The sequence below is a fragment of the Octopus sinensis genome, linkage group LG28 (genome assembly GCF_006345805.1).
Source record: "Octopus sinensis linkage group LG28, ASM634580v1, whole genome shotgun sequence".
Lineage (NCBI taxonomy): Eukaryota > Metazoa > Mollusca > Cephalopoda > Octopoda > Octopodidae > Octopus > Octopus sinensis.
In genome coordinates this window covers 15800267-15817354 of record NC_043024.1, presented here as the reverse complement: position 1 = coordinate 15817354, position 17088 = coordinate 15800267, and the positions used below count along the sequence as shown (strand labels likewise).

The following is a 17088-nucleotide window of genomic DNA, read 5'->3' as shown; positions in this document are numbered from 1 at the left end:
GAGGAGGAAGAGAGAGAGAGACATTACAATATATTTCAATGAACATGGTAGACATAAACCCTTTCCCTTTTCCTCATTTGCATAAAAACTGGCATTCCATCAGTTATGATGACTAGGGTTCCAGTTGATCCAATCAACGGGACAGCTAGCTTGTAAAATTAACGTGCACGTGGCTGAGTATTCCACAGACACATGTACCCTTAACGTAGTTCTCAAGATATTCCATTGTTTATGATGACGAGCTGGTCTAATCAGCCTAACAACCACCTTGTAAAATTAACGTGCAAGTGGCTGAATACTCCATAGACACGTGTACCCTTAGTGTAGTTCTCAGTGAGATTCAGCATGACACAGAGTGTGACAAGGCTGGCCCTTTGAATTACAGGTACAACATCTCATCTTTGCCAGCTGAGTGGACTGCAGCAATGTGGAATAAAGTGCCTTGCTCAAGGATGCAATGTGCCACTGGGGATTGAACTCAGAACCTTACAATTGTGAGCTGAATAACCTAACCCCAAAGCCACATCTTCATTATGCATAAAAAAATATGCTTACACACATCAAGAGAGGGAGGGAGGGAGAGAGACATAATTTACTAATTGAATACAATTGACACATTCCCTCTGCTCATATACATAAGGAAAGAGGGAGAAGCATTGAAATGACTGATGTCAAATTGGTCAGCATCAAATCATCAACAATGAATAGGCAACACCGAAACAGCTGTACCAAAACATTTTGTACCATGTAGTAAGAAGTTAGCTTCACAACCACACAACATTAGGTTCAGTCCCACTGTGCGGTACTTCGGGCAAGTGTCTTCTACTATAGCCCCAGGCTAACTTAAAGCCTTGCAAGTGACTTTGGTAGAAAGTGAGAGTGTGTATATATATATATATGTACATACATTTGCTCACTTGACAACTGGTGTTGGTTTGTTTACATCCTGATAACTTAGTGTTTTGGCTAGAGACTGATAGACTTAGCACCAGGCTTTAGAATAAGTACCAGGGTCAATTCATTTGACTAAAATCCCTCAAGGCAGTGCCCCAGCATGGCCACGGTCCAATGACTGAAACATAAAAGATATAGAAAATGTGAGCATGTGGTGCATAATATGGATATTTAGTCTTATATTAGAATATCAGAGCTGTGGGGGGCACCAATGAATATGCAGAATGCACACGCAAAACTTACAAACAGGACCACACTACACTAACTTTCAGCAAGCCCACCCTCCATACAACCTTAACCAACTGAAGCAAGATAGCAAAGCCCTCAGCAATTTAACAGTGCTCCTGCTGTTTAACAGATATTATATTCCGCTGTTTGTTTCAAATTTTGGCACAAGGCCAGTAATTTGGGGAAAGGGGTCAATCGATTACATTGAATCCCAGTGCTCAACTGGTACTTATTTTATTGGCCCTGAAAGGATGAAAGACAAAGTCAACCCAGGCAGCATTTGAACTCAGAATGTAAAGATGGATGAAGTGCCGCTAAGCATTTTGCCCAAAATGTTAACGTTCCTACTTAAGCTAACCGTTATATATAGAAAAATTTAAACACTACATCTTAGTATTGGTCTTCTGTTATAATTCAGATCTTTTGTGAATGTTTTACACTGATTCACAACTAGAGCGTTTTATAACAATATTAAATCTACCCCAATATTTCATGAAAGGGTGTTGATAAAATAAATTTCATCATAGACTATCTTAGCCTGTCTTTTATTGTAATTCCATTCACATCTAGAATGCTTTATAACAAATATTAAATTTGTCTTCAGTAGCTTCATGTGGCATAATTCTGTCAACTTCAGTTTTAATCTTTTATTATATTTTCATCCATTCATATTTAGGATGCTTTGTAGAAATACAAAATCTACCCTAGTATTTCACTGTTACTTCATTTAATCGATGCCAGGAGGAGGAAAGACAAAGCTAGTCTTCTTCTATAATTCCATTCACATATTAAAATAAAGTACCAGTAAAATATTGGGGGTAGATTAACATCAGAAATATGAAAGCTAAAGTCAATCTTAGTCTTCTAATTCCATTCATATCTAGAATACTATATAGGAATATTAAAGCTACCCCAGTATTTCATTGCTATTTTATTTTCTTGGCCCCAGGAGGACAGTTAGGGTTGCTCTTTTGTCCTAATTCCATTTCCATCTAAGAATATAAAATCTCTATATTTTATTGGTTATCTATCAACTCCAGAATGATGAAAATTAAAGTTAACCTGGGTAGGATTTGAACTCAAAAGGACCATATCTAACTACAGCAAGAATATTGTCTTCAGCCAGTCTGCTGCCAAAGGTGCCTAAGTCAACCTGGGAAGCATTTAAATTTAGAATTGTTCATCTTTTCAATTTGTGCATTAATACTAGAATCTTCTCCATTATTGTTGGTGGATAATCAATAAGTGAGTTTAATTGAGATCAATAAGAGAGATTCAATGAGATCAAGTGCTTTAAGGAGTTTAGAATCTAATATTTTGAGGTCTTTGAGACCTACGTGTCGGAAAACAGTTGGACTCAGGAACCACATATCACATGCACACAAATATAAAAGGTAACAGATAAAGACCCCCTTCAGTCACGAATGACCATGGGATTGTACCTAGAAAGTTCCCCTCTGAAGCACAAGTCTGGACAAGGCTGCTTGTGCAAGACAGCAGCCACCCATGCATATCAGTTCCCACTCTCCAGGCCACCGATATTATCCAAAGGAAAAGCAAAAGGGCCGATACAGCATGGCACCTGTGACATCGCTACTCATTTCTACAGCTGAGTGAACTGGAGCAACGTGAAGTAAAGTGTCTTGCTCAAGAACACAACACACAACTTGGGCCAGGGAATTGAACTCACAACCTCATGATTGTAGGCCCGATGCTTGAACCACTGTGCCATGTGCCTTCACACAAATATATATATATATATATATATAATATATATAATCAAAATAAGCAACAAGAATACTTACAACATTTAATAAAATGATGTAGTACGAAACGATTGTACCAAATTACCGGAGTCATTCTTGTTGCTTATTTTGATTATAATCACCCCACGGATTTTTATGGATAACACCATACAAAATTCTGGTGCATCTAAATTAAGTATCATATTCATTTGAATCTAAATTTTTGCTGAACTTATATATATATATATATATATCTCCAACTTAACATGGATGCCATATTAGAACACCAAATACTGCGTCATAAGCCTTGAGACATCCTCCTTTAAAGGCGCCTGGTGCATGAAAACTTACACATAGGTTGTAGCAGACAAAATTTGACTTCATGGGTGCTGAAATAACTTACATATACCTCTGATATATTTGATATTACATATTTCTATGACATATTTCCCATACAGTGTGTAACATATATCATATACACTGATAAATTTGATATCACATATTACAGATATATGATATATATCTGGCAAGTTAAGCATTGTTTATATTCTGAATTCAAATTGTGATCAAGTCAAATTTTATCTTTAATTTTTTGAGGGCAGGGCTATAATAACGAACTTATTATATACAGTGCTCAGGTGCATAACGATTCATCAGAAAAAGTAACCAAAACTGCAAGAACAGTGCACAGAATATGCACAAGAAGTGAACAGTGGAAAAAAATCTTCAAAAAAAAAAAAAAGGGAAGAAATGGAATTGAGGGGCATCAAGTGTACTGTGGGTGGATTTCAGGAAGTATGGAAGTTTTGAAGAATGTGGTGTCTCGACAGCTAAGAACTGATGCAGGTAGTTTATTCCATGCTTCAGCAATTCTCAACTTGCCACCCTCTCCTCTCAGAGGGTGATCTTAGAGACATTTTACATTCTATGTAATGCATTCTGGACGTGGATAGAATTAGAAAAGGAGAACCAAGATGGTACAAGAGCTCCCTCTTCAGCCTTGATACACGGTCTGAACATAAGATGGGATGGTCATGGTTGGAACATATTTAACCAGAGATCTCGTAGGTCAAGGATGACTTGGGATCAAGCGAACACAGTAATGAGGATGGACACATCAGATAATGTAATCCTAGATACACTGTGTCTGAATTAAAATTGGGATGGTCATGTTTGGAACCAAGACTGGAAATGACATAGGGTTAAACATCAAAGATAGACACATTTTGTCTGATATGCTAATGATTCTGTCAGGTTGCCGTCGACTAATGAATGAATTAATTAAAGAGACAGTTACACTAATTCCTCTTCTGAAATCTTCTCGCCAGAGCAATGAAAGTTATTTTATAATAACTTGATTGATTATGCTTACAAGACATTGTATAGCGAGAGGGAACAGTTTCTCAAGCCATTCGAAACATTCAAAAGTGAATAAAACAAATCAAGAATAGATTATTTGTCTGGTTGCCATTGCATTCTGGGATTAATGTTAGTTCCCTCTGTGCCATGAGGCACATAAGGTCACAACATGAGCTCTCCATTCAGCTCTGTTTTCGGACACTCTTATAGTCTCATTCCAACTTCTACACCCTTCTCATCTCCTTTCTTTGTCAATAGTCCTTCGCTATGTGGTTTTAGGGTGCCTTGCTGCTCTTCCCTGCCCCACCCCGCCTCTTAGGCTGTCACTTTAGGTATTAATGTACAAACTTGTCAGTTGGTGAATAACCTCACATTTATAGTTTATACACATTACCTAGAATATTTAATCTATATAGTTTAATATACTCTTTACAAGATGTTTTGTTAACCAAGTTTTATCGCAAGGTGCTTATTTAGGTATTCACTTGGATTCTGTCACTCTATTTTCTTTCATTTTTATATATTTAAGAATTCAGAAACTTTTGAGAGAATGTGAAATAAATTGTTTAAAGAACAGTAAATCTCAAAGCAGTTGAAGCCATAAATAATAGTGAGTAAATATTAGGTTTAAAAAATAACCCTTAGATAGAAAAAGTCGATGGTTGCCTGCAAGACTTGAACCCACACCTCATGTAAGCATATATATACACAAACATGTTTATATACATACATATATACACATACATAGGTGTATGTTTGAAAGTGTGTATGACTGATCAACTGTAAGGTCTGCACCAAAATAAGGAAATATTCAGTAATGTCCCACACTCTAATAAGTTACAAGGAAGAAAGGGATCACCAGCATTATATATATTTGTGCTTGTGTTTGTTTCTGCATGTGAATGTGCATGCATGCCACCTCTTCTCCACATTTCTGCAAATATACATGTGCGTGTTTGTGTGAGTTTATATGCACAAGTGAAAAAGCTCCATTTCCAACGAAGAACTGAAACTAAGACATGGTCTTAGTTAGCCAGGAGCACAAATCATCAACGTTATCATCAACAACAACAATAATAATAAATAACAATAACAACAACAAGAAACTATCATAGATGTCTGTAATTATTTTGCTTGAGAAGTTAATGAATTCTTCAGTCCCGTTAAAATGGCACAAGAGGAATTCAATCGAAATGGAGAAATGCATTCAATTCAAATCTCACTAAAGTGGTCACATGACAATGCCATGTGACTACACACACACACACACACGCACATGAAAATAGATACATGTGTCTGAATGCATAAATGCGAGGTAAAAAGCACTATATCTTATATATATAAATAAATAATGTTTATGCATCTTGGGAACTTTCCTTCGGTAGAGGACAGAAGAAGGTTCTACAGTTTCATGCAGAGCAATCTGCTCGGAATATTTGTTTATAATATTCAAATGTTTGAGCTGTATGCTAGCTTATTCCTCTCATCATATCAACATTCCCTGTACAGGTACACAATGTGCTACACGTCAGATGTCAAAGTGATCAGAAACCAACGTGAAATGAAGAGTTTTGCTTGACAACACCCAGTCTGGGGATCGAAACCACAATCTTGCAAACATGAGTGCAACAGCCAAACCATTAAGCCACATGCCCTCACACACACACATATGTATATATTTGGTTTTATGTTGAGTTATAATAAAAACAATTTTACATTAAACTGACAGATTACTCAATACATTTGGTAGAGTATATATTTATTATTCTTTAACAAGTCTGATGAAGGCTAAGCAAGCTGAAACTTCAAAGTCACGATCAAACAATTTTTGTTAAAGAATAACACATAAGCTATGATTCTTTTTCGTTGTGATATATGTATATTACATACTATATATATAATATACATGTGTGTTTATTTATATACCAGCATGTGTGTGAGAGAGAAAGAAAGGGAAGAATAAGGAGTGACTGAGTGAGGGGTCACCACATGTTAGTGTACAGTTATTCCATGATTTTATAATTTTCTTACATTTTATATCATAGAATTAGTGCAGCCCCCCCCCCACCTCAAATGATGCTGGACAAGTCTTGTGTACATGCACTACATACATGGCTAAGAGTATGACACTTTACTCATGATCAAAGTATTATCTTACTATGAGTGCCAATCAGTTACTCAACTTACATTCCAGTACTGCCATAAATCAGACACTCCACTCTCATTCCAATATTGTCATATATAAATCAATCACTCCACTCATGTTTCTTTATTGTCATGCATGAGTTGGACACTCCACTCACATTCCTCTGTTGTTACATGTGTCACAGTTCACTCACATTCCAGTATCGCCATATAACATACATCTACGAGCCATTCATTCTACTTACACTCCAGTGTTGTTGCACTCATATACTTGTACTGTTGTATACAAGTCATTCACTCTACATACATTCTTGTATTGTCATAGATGAGTCACACTCTCTACTCATATTCCAGAATTGTTATATGTAAATCAAACACTCCACTCACACTCCAGTCCTGCCACCTCTGAGTCAGCCATTCTGCTCATATCCCATTAATGCTACATGTTAGTCAGTCTCTCCAGCATTAAGTTACACATGAGTGTAATGTAGTTCCTCCAAGTTTAATGTGTAACTGAGTGAGATCTTCCACTAATATTGAGTGTTAAGTGATTATACATTCCCCTACATTATGAGTAACTCCACGAATGCCCAAATTTCCTACATGTGGCTATAGGTTTCCACCTCTAGCAATGGATGTATGTATGTTACCAAACTAGTGTCTCACATGTGGTACGACCAAGTCCAGACATGACCAACATTCGAGCTTCCCACATGTGGGGTTTAGATAAATCACTCCATTAAATTTGCTGATTCATTCCACTAAAATAACTTGCCACATGGAGCACGCGAATGTGAGTTAACCCCAATTAGAATTTCCCCCTTTCCTCCATGTGGCATACAAATGCAAGTGAATCACACCAGATATATTTTTCCATGTAGTATGCAAATATGAGTTACTCCCTAGATGTTTCAGTTTGCCACATGTAGATATCATTGAGAATAAACCCTTTGGGAATATCCTAGCTTGCTCCATGTTTCCACATGGATACTGAGGTGAATCACTCGGCTGGAAATTCAGTGCTTTTTAGGTTTTCTTTTACATACGACATATATGAATGTAGTTGAGTCTCTTGACTAATCCATTAGCTTGCCACATGTGTGCTGGGTGGTGGCTATACGAAGGGGCAGATCCCCCTGACCATGGCCACCTGACTAGTCCCATGTGCAGCACAAGCAAGCAGGTAACATGTGAATGTGGATGACGGACGACTGTTCTTCACTCGCTACTTCGATGATGTCCGATCGTTGTCATGCATTGAGTCGAGAGTGAGAGTGAAGTGGAGGTGGAGATGACTGGCCAAGGAGGTGGGGGTAGGGTAGAGATCAGTGGTGGAGAACTTGTGATCCATAGCTGGTCATGATGGAGACAAAATGTTAAAGATTAGAGAGAAAGAAAGAAGAGAAGCATATATATATATATATATAATATATATATATATGTATATATATATATATATATATATATATATATATATATATATATACACACAAGAGAGACAGAGAGGAAAAATAAGAAAATGACTTTTGAGTGATGAAAAGTGTTAGTAAAAACAAATGATAAAAATGAGGAGAAAAAAAAATTTTCTAAAATATGGTGATGATTAATTATAAACAATTATTAAAAAAACATAACCAGTTTTTTTCTTTTTTTCTTCATGGCACCAAAAAACAAACAAAAAACAAATAAAACATGATTAATTTTTTCCTTTTTTTTCGTAAAAGTAGTGAAGGTAGAATAAGACAGGTGTCTGGTTTTGTTTTCTTTTTCTTTTCTTTTTTTTTTTTTAGAAAGAACTGTATTGAATAATAAGAAGTGAGAAGGGAGAATGGGGAGGAGAAAAATGTCATTTTTTTTTTAGAAAAAAAAAATTATAAAATTGTAAAACGTAAAAAAAAAAATTAAATTAAATGATTTAAAAAAAAAACTGCACAAAAAAATAATAGAAAAAAAAAAACATTGTTCTGTAACCCAGCCATTTAAAATGCCATAAAAAGCAGAAGATAAGAGTTTTTCTAGAAAGATCTTTTGCCAAAAATCAGTTACGAAATGCACGGAATATTAATTCTGAAGATTTGAGATTTATATATATCATATATATAATAGTGTTTGTATATATAATATTATATGTATGTATATTTATATGTGTCTAATTTCACAAAAGGGAGTTATGTGTATCTTCTATAATTAATTTTGCTTTTCTGTCTCTCAGATTTTTCTTTGAATAGTTTTCTCATTAACTTTAATGAGTTTGCACTTGTTAATATGTGATGTTAAATGCTTGAGCATATCAGTATGTGTTTGTGTTGTCAGTTCTTTAAGTATATATATGTGGTTGTTCTGTGTGTGTGTGTGTAATATTTGTGAATACGTCTGTTATATCTGGGTATAATTTTACATGTAAGCATCAGGTGGTGCTTACATATATGGATACATGTACACATACATGCATGCATGTACGCAGTGAAATATGTACATACAAACACGTATGTATGCATGTTTTACTAAATATACATATGTATTTATATATATGTGCATATGCGTGTGTGTGTGTGTGTGCGTATATATTATTCAAAACGGTTTGATTCGGATTCTGTGCAACTTCAAGTTTCACAAGCCCTTAACAGAGCCTGTATCTTCAAGCTGAAGGAAAATCCGAATTTATATACGCATATGCAGTTGAAACACGTGTAGGTCTGAGTAAAGCTGTAAATATAAAATGAATTAAAGGTAATGCTATGCCACTTTGTAATAAGCCTAATTATTATTATGATTGATATATATATATATATATACATCATAAATTTATTGTACTGTATACATATATATATATATGTATATATACACATATATATATCAATATATATGTATGAGTGTGTGTGTATATTTTTTAATACTTGGCAGAAGTAACAGTGATTGAAGGGCCAAGAGTTTTATGCTTGATTTGTTAGATCAGTGTTCGCACATGAAACTCTCGGCCTTTGGGTCATTCTGTAACTTCTACCAAATATCAATAATAATAATAGTAGTAATATATATATATATATATATATATACACTTTTTGAGTTCAGTTTTCCTTGTTTGCATTGCTAAACCTATATGTGTGTATATATATGTATGTAATTATATATACATGTGTGTATGTGTGTGAATGTATTATATGTCTATATACAGTTCATTTTACCTCAATAAGCATCAAAAGTTACTCCTATTTAGTTGTAGAGCCTATTTTAAGTTTCATGTAAACCGTATCACTCCATCACTCCTCAGGCTTACACTGTTCTACCAAACATAAGTCAAGTCACAAGAAGGAATACAGTGAGAGCTGCTTATTGCTATCACTTTGAATTAGAGCCCTTGTTGATAACAATAACCAGCAGATAATATTAAGTATATAAATGCAGTAGGAGCTGCTTTTTGTTGTACATTTCATATATGGTCCTTGTTGAGAATAGTAATCAGCAAATAATTTTAAGTCAATAAAGTATTTGGGTTCCACTAACTTTGATAATAATAACTAGTTGGTAACATTATGCTTAAGTATATTAAATGATTTATGTTTCTGTGTGTGTGTATGTGTGTGTATATATATATATATATATATATATATATATATATATATATATATATATATATATATATATATATTATATATATATATATGCACAGATATTTAAAATCAACATATACATACACTTTATATATGTGTATTGTACATGTGTATGTATTTATAAATATCTATATTTGTGTGTCTTTACTTATTAAACAAATGTATATAAGTATTATATAAAACTAACAAACTAACATACGCGTGTGTATATATAAATATATATACACATACCTATATACATATGCATGTTTTTGTGAGTATGTTTTTGAGTGCGTGTGTGTGTGTGTGTATATATATACATAAACATATATAATTTTCATCAAGTAATATCTTACTGGTTATAGCATTTAATTGCTCAGACTGTTACCATAGGTTTCATACAAACTATATTTCATCTTTTTCTGACTTATGGACAACTGATTGTATATCTATCTATCTATCTATCTATATATATATATATATATATATATATATATATATATATATATATTATATATATATACACACAGATATATATCAATATGTGTGTGCCTGCATGTTTGTGTGCGAGTATGTGTATATATGTATGTGTATATATATATATATTATATATATATATATATATATATATATATATATATACACACGCACATGTGTGTTAGTATGTGTACATGTATATATGTTAGTGTATGTACATATGTATAAACATATGATTGTATGTGTGTGTGCGCATGTATATATATATTGCTATGCCTGTATATTATTTTGATCTGTATTTTTCAATGTCATATATTAAATATATATTAAGCATTATTATCATTTTTGGCATTATCACTGATATTGGTATTTAGAGTATCGCAGAAAAAAAATCCCTTTTGTGTTGTTCATTGTTTTGTTGTATTATTATTATTGTTATTATTATTATTTTTTTTTTCACTCTTCAGAATTTCAAATAACATAACTGTGTTTTTTTGATCTTTCTATACAGAATGTCTGTGCTTTTTCTTTTTTTTTCTTTCTTATGGCTGCTGTTTGAAAGAAGAGGGAGGGGTAGGGGCAAGATAAAGGGAATATGTGTGTGTGGGGAGGGATGAGTTTATGTGTGTATGTGTAGGGGCAGTGTGTGTGTGCGATGGAGGTGGGGGTTAGGGAAGGGGGTTAATCATTGAAGCTACTGGGAAGAACTGAAGTTCTGCGATACCTTGCAGAACACACTGGCACCACCAGCTTTTTACACAAGCAACGACTTTGGCAGGAGGGGTGGGGTTGGCTTAGGGGGTTAAGGATCAGGTTAAAGAAGAGGGTAACAGTGTGTGCGTGTGTGTGTGTGTGTGTGTGTGTGCGAAGAACTTTTTAAGAATGCTCATCGCACCATTCTTGACAATACCATTTTCCATTTGGGAGAGTAGCAACTTGCTCCAAAAACTCGTGTTTGTTTTTTTGTTTATATTTTGCCTTTATTTCTTCTTATTTTGTTGCTGCTGTTCTGATGGCTCCAACGCTGTAGTAGTAGTACTCCTTGTGTGTTTAATTACTCCGAGTTTAAAACATGGGATATTCCAAAGAAGGAGAAGAAGTTGACGGAGTGAAATGGTGATCTACAGGTCCTTCACAGCAACACAAATCTTCAGATGAGCTGACCTGGTATGGGACACCAATCTTTGAAAAAAAAAACATAAGAAACATGTTTAAGAATCAACAAATTAATTTATTATATAAACAACAGCAAAAGTATTATGGCAAACTGATTGATTCGTTAAATGAATAATAATGAAGTGAAATACAACCAGTGCATGTGTTACTGGCATAATGACCCTTCCAAAATAGAAAAGACTATTAAACTCCATACATAATATGCTACTATGTATAATAAAAAAACTTTAAGAATCAACAACAAAAATCAAATAAACACAAAATGAATTTATTATATAAATGACACTGACAGGGTTATGACAAACTGATCAATTGATTTAATCAAATGTTTGAGCAAATAATTGATAAGTTGGTTGGTTAAATAGTTAACCAGTATAGGCACAAGAGTGGCTTGGTTCCCAGCCACATGGCTATGGGTTCAGTCCCCCTGTGTGGCACCTTGGGCAAATGTCTTTTACTATAGACTCGGGCTGACCAAAGCCTTGTGAGTGGATTTGGAAGATGGAAACTGAAAGAAGCCTGTCGTATTATATGTATATATGTGTGTGAATGTGCGTGTGTTTGTCCCCCCAACTGGTGTTGGTACGTTTACATCCTCCGTAATTTAGCAATTTGGCATAAGAGGCTAATAGAATAAGTACCAGGCTTAAAAAATAAAAAAAAAATACTGGGATCAATTCATTCGATTAAAATTCTTCACGGCGATGCCCCAGCATGGCTGAAGTCTGATGACAGAAACATTATGTATAAAAGAATAATAACGAAGTGAACTAGAGTCAGTGCATGTGTTTGTTATTGGCATAATGACCCTCCCAAGATGCAACTGAATAACCTCTTATATTTCATATGGCATTTGGTATGGTGTTAATGAAGTTAAGCTGGTGATAAAAGCACATGCATCTAAATGGTACTCTCATGAAATTTATGTGGCTGAGCACTCCACAGACTTTATGTAGCTTAATGCGTTACCATTCATTTCTTTTCCAGTTTCCCTTGCAGTTTTCATCGCTGCATGCTATGCATTTAGTGATGAAACATTTAATGAGAATGGTGAATCTGGTAGGGTTTTACTGCCACGCCCTGGATTATTTTTTAATTAGCATATAGATCTGTCTATTGCCACACCCAGGATTATTTTGCTCTTCCCTCTGGCTGGGTAACCATGAATCTCCTCCACAACAGCACATCTGTTTCTGCCCTCCCCCCTGTTACTATGCTCTCCACCTCTCTCTTTCCTTCTCTCTTCCTCTCTTTTTTTCTCTCTCTCTGATCACCTCTTCTATCGTTGCCTTCCCTCTCAAAATTCCTTGTCTTGTGAGTTACTTTGGTGACCTTGTCAGTGCTGGTGCCATATAAAAAGCATCCAATCTACACTGTAAAGTGGTTGGTGTTTGGAAGGGCCATGCCAAAACAGACCTCACCTGTGCTAGTGTCATATAAAAAGCACTAAGTCCGTGGGGTGGTTGGTGTTAAGAAGGGCATCCAGCCATAAAAACCCTGCCAAAACAGACATAGCTTGGGGTAGTTTTCTACCTGGCCGGCTCCTGTCAAACTGTCCAACCCATACCAGCATGGAAGATGAATATGAAATGATGATGATCATCATAAAAAGGTAGATCAGTCAGACAAACTTCAGCCCGTGGGACTTTTTAAATGGCATCCAATGAAAAATAACCTTGGATTTTCTTAGTAGTGAAGCCTGCTTGATGATGAGTCCTGTCTCATGTGGCCTGCTTCACTCTAAATGTTGTCCATGCCTGATGTATATAATGAAGTACCAGATCCAAACTGCTGCTGTCTATAAAATCCTACCCCGTGCAATACGTTAACCTGTATAAAATGTTATTCTCTATATTATAATGGTTTCAAATTTTGCCACAAGGGCAGCCATTTTGGGGGAGGGAGCAAGTTGATTTCATCGACCCCAGTGTTTCACTGGTACTTAATTTATCGAACCCAAAAGGATGAAAAGCAAAGTAGACCTTGGCAGAATTTGAACTCAGAATGCATACAGACAAAATGCCATGAAGCTTCTTGCCCAGCATGCTAACGATTCTGCCAACTCACCACCTTAATTTTGTATATTATAATACCATGAATAAATACAGTCCCATGTATAAAATTCTACCATGTAGTGCACCTTGCCACACATAATAAGCTGTCATGAATGGGAGACCCCCTTCGGACATGAATGACCATGGGATTGCACCTAGAAAGTTACCCTCCCAGGCACAAGTCTAGGCAAGGTTGTTTATGGAAGACCAGCAGTTGACCATGCATATCTGCCTCCCCTCTCCACACCACTGATGTTATCCAAGGGAAAGGCAAAGGCTGATACAGCTTGGTACCAGTGACGTTGCAACTCATTTCTACAGCTGAGTGAACTGGAGCGACGTGAAATAAAGTGTCTTGCTCAAGAACACAACACGCAGCCCGGTCCGAGAATCAAACTTACAACCTTACGATCGTAAGCTCGACGCTCTAATCACTGAGCCGTGCACCTTCACTGTCATGAATAGTACTCTGCAATATATAAAATGCTATCACGTACAGTATCTAACCATATGCACTCATGAATAGTACCCTACCATGCACAATACTTTGTGTGATATCACACCATGGAGCGCTAAGAGTACCATATGAGCATGAACGTTGCCAGAGCAACAAGCTGGCCTCTGTGCCAGTGGCACGTAAAAAACACCATTCAAGCGTGATCAATACCTGTGTTGCCTTACTGGCACTTGTGCTGGTGGCATGGGAAAAAACATTAGAGCGAGGTCATTGCCAGTGCCGCTGGACTGGCTCCTGTGCAAGTGGCACATAAAAAGTACCATTTGAGTGTGGCCATTGCCAGTACCACCTGACTGGCCCTCGTGCCAGTGGCATGTAAAAGCAGCCACTACACTCTCGGAGTGGTTGGCATTAGGAAGGGCATCCAGCTGTAGAAACTCTGCCAGATCAAATTGGAGCCTGGTGCAGCCATCTGGTTCATCAGACCTCAGTCAAATCGTCCAACCCATGGAAAGCAGATGTTAAACGATGATGATGACGATGTATGTAATATCAAATAATATTGTGTCATATCTAACATAGTCTCCTGTTTAAAATGAAACCAGCAGTTATGGATGTGGTTACAAGAGTAGTTAATCTTGTATAATTTAATACACAGTGGATAGTCCTTAATCCAAAAATGCTTATAAACAAGTGCTTCAGATTTGGGGATTATTGTATAAAACTGGCACTACATTGGTTATGATGATGAGGGTTCCAGCTGATCCAATTAACGGAACAGCCTGTTCATAAAATTAACATACAAGTGGCTGAGTACTCCACAGACATGTGTCCCATTGAAATATAGATACAACTTATTTTTGCTAGCTGAGTGGAGTGAAGTAATGTGAAATAACGTGTCCTGCATGAGGACACAGCCTGCCACATGGAATTGAACTCACAATCTCATAATCATGAGCTGAATAGCCTAACAGCTAACCTATGTGCCTTCAATTATTGTATATTTCCACCCAAAAATAAGACAGGTCTTTCATTCTAACAGCCAGAAAAAAAAATTACTTAGCATTTGTCTGGCATACTAATGATTTGGCAAGTTCACTACCTTCATGGCTTCCTATTCTGGCACAACGCCAGCAAGTTTCTGGGAGGGGATTACTGAACTACATTGACCCCAGTACTTGACTGATACTTTATTTCATCAATCGCAAAAGGATGAAACAGAAAGTTGACCTCAGTAGAATTTGATCACAGAAAGTAAAGTGCTGGGACATGTCCAATATACTAATGAATCTCTCAGCTCACTATAATAATAATAATAATAATAATAATAATAATAATAATAATAATGATATTCTTTTCTATTCTAAGCACAAAGCCCAAAATTTTTTGGGGAAGGGGCCAGTCGATTAGATTGACCCCAGTACATATTTGGTACTTAATTTATTGACCATGAAAAGATCAAAGGCAAAGTTGACCTCGGCGGAATTTGAACTCAGAATGTAAAGAGCGACAAAATACCGCTAAGCATTTTTCCTGGTATGCTAACTTTTCTGCAATCTCACCACCTTAATAATAATAACAATGCCCTGATGCAGATCCAGGCTGTGGCTTTCATGGCTTCTGATCTTAACTGATTGGAAGTGTTATCATGTACATTGTTTTGTCTTGGTATAAAAGATGGGCTACAGCAATTATTCTGCTCAATACCACAGATTTGCTTGTCAGTTGTTTGACCTTAACCAGTTGACCATGTTCCTTAGTGGCTGACGATATGTGCATCTCTGACAACGAGCAGAAGTAGTGGGGGAGCATCTTAGCCATGTGCTGAGAGAAATTCTTTGGGGTTTGACTAATTCACCTCTGGAAACACGGGTGTTTCGTTCAACATCCTTAAACAATCCTTATTCAGGGACCTTTTGAGTAAGATGGGCTACTTGATCTAAAGAAAATTCTAACTGGGACCCACCTACAAGGTCATGCACTGTTTATCTTGATATGACATCACCATGTTGCGCACATATGGTTGCGATGCATGTGCCTGGTGTACCCTTATCGGATGGGTAATCATGATGGGTATACTGGGCTTCGTATATTTTACCCCAGTGTCACTTTGATAGCATGCACTACTCTCTCACTCAATAATAATAATAATAATAATTATTATTATTATTTCTACTCTAGGCACCAAACCTTGAAAATTTTTGGGGAAGGGGGCCAGTCGATTATATTGACCCTAGTGCTTATTTCATTGGTACTTATTTCATCAACCCCGGAAAGATGAAAGGCAAAGCCAACCACAGTGAAATTTGAACTCAGAACCTGAAGATAGATGAAATGCTGCAAAGCATTTTGCCTGGCATGTTAATGATTCTGTCAGCTGACCATCATCATCATCACCATGACGATGACGATCCTTTCTATTAAAGGCACAAGGCCAGAAATTTTGGGGGAGGGATAAAGTTGGTCCCAACAACCCCAGTACTTGACTGGTACTTAATTTATTGACCCTGAAAGGATGAAAGGCAAAGTTAACCTCGGCAGAATTTGAACTCAAAACCTAGCATATTCCGAAATGATGCAAAACATTTTGTCCAGCGTGCTAATGAATTTGGCAGCTCACCGCCTTAATAATAATAATAATAATAATAATTATATTGAATAGAGTGCTTAGTAAAATGGCAAAAGAGGGGAGAGGAAGCAACAATACGTCAAGTAAAGAAAGAAAAGCAACAATAACCATAAGAACATGCACTCTACAGGAGACAGGATGGAACATGAAAAGCCAGGGAAGAATAAAAGAGTTATGAAAAGGGAAAGGTGTAAAGAGGGATCAGGAGTGATGAAGGATCAGTCAATGTAATAATTAAACACAATCTGCTACCAAAGGAAAAACTAAGTTTATA

General features: G+C 36.1%; 1 protein-coding gene and 1 long non-coding RNA gene across 2 annotated transcripts in view; one reads left to right on the top strand and one right to left on the bottom strand.

Annotated features, from left to right (window-relative positions):
• Positions 1 to 773: 773 nt before the first annotated feature.
• Positions 774 to 12198, top strand: LOC118768343. Its single transcript, XR_005004165.1, has 3 exons — positions 774 to 866; positions 8174 to 8177; positions 12176 to 12198. It is a non-coding gene; the product is annotated as an uncharacterized LOC118768343 (long non-coding RNA).
• LOC115225727 (potassium voltage-gated channel subfamily H member 6) overlaps positions 10868 to 17088 on the bottom strand; it is an 87161-nt gene continuing 80940 nt past the window's right edge. Inside the window, exon 16 of the mRNA XM_029796654.2 lies at positions 10868 to 11680. The gene's annotated coding sequence lies outside the window, so the exon portion shown is untranslated. The remainder of the gene's footprint in view (positions 11681 to 17088) is intronic.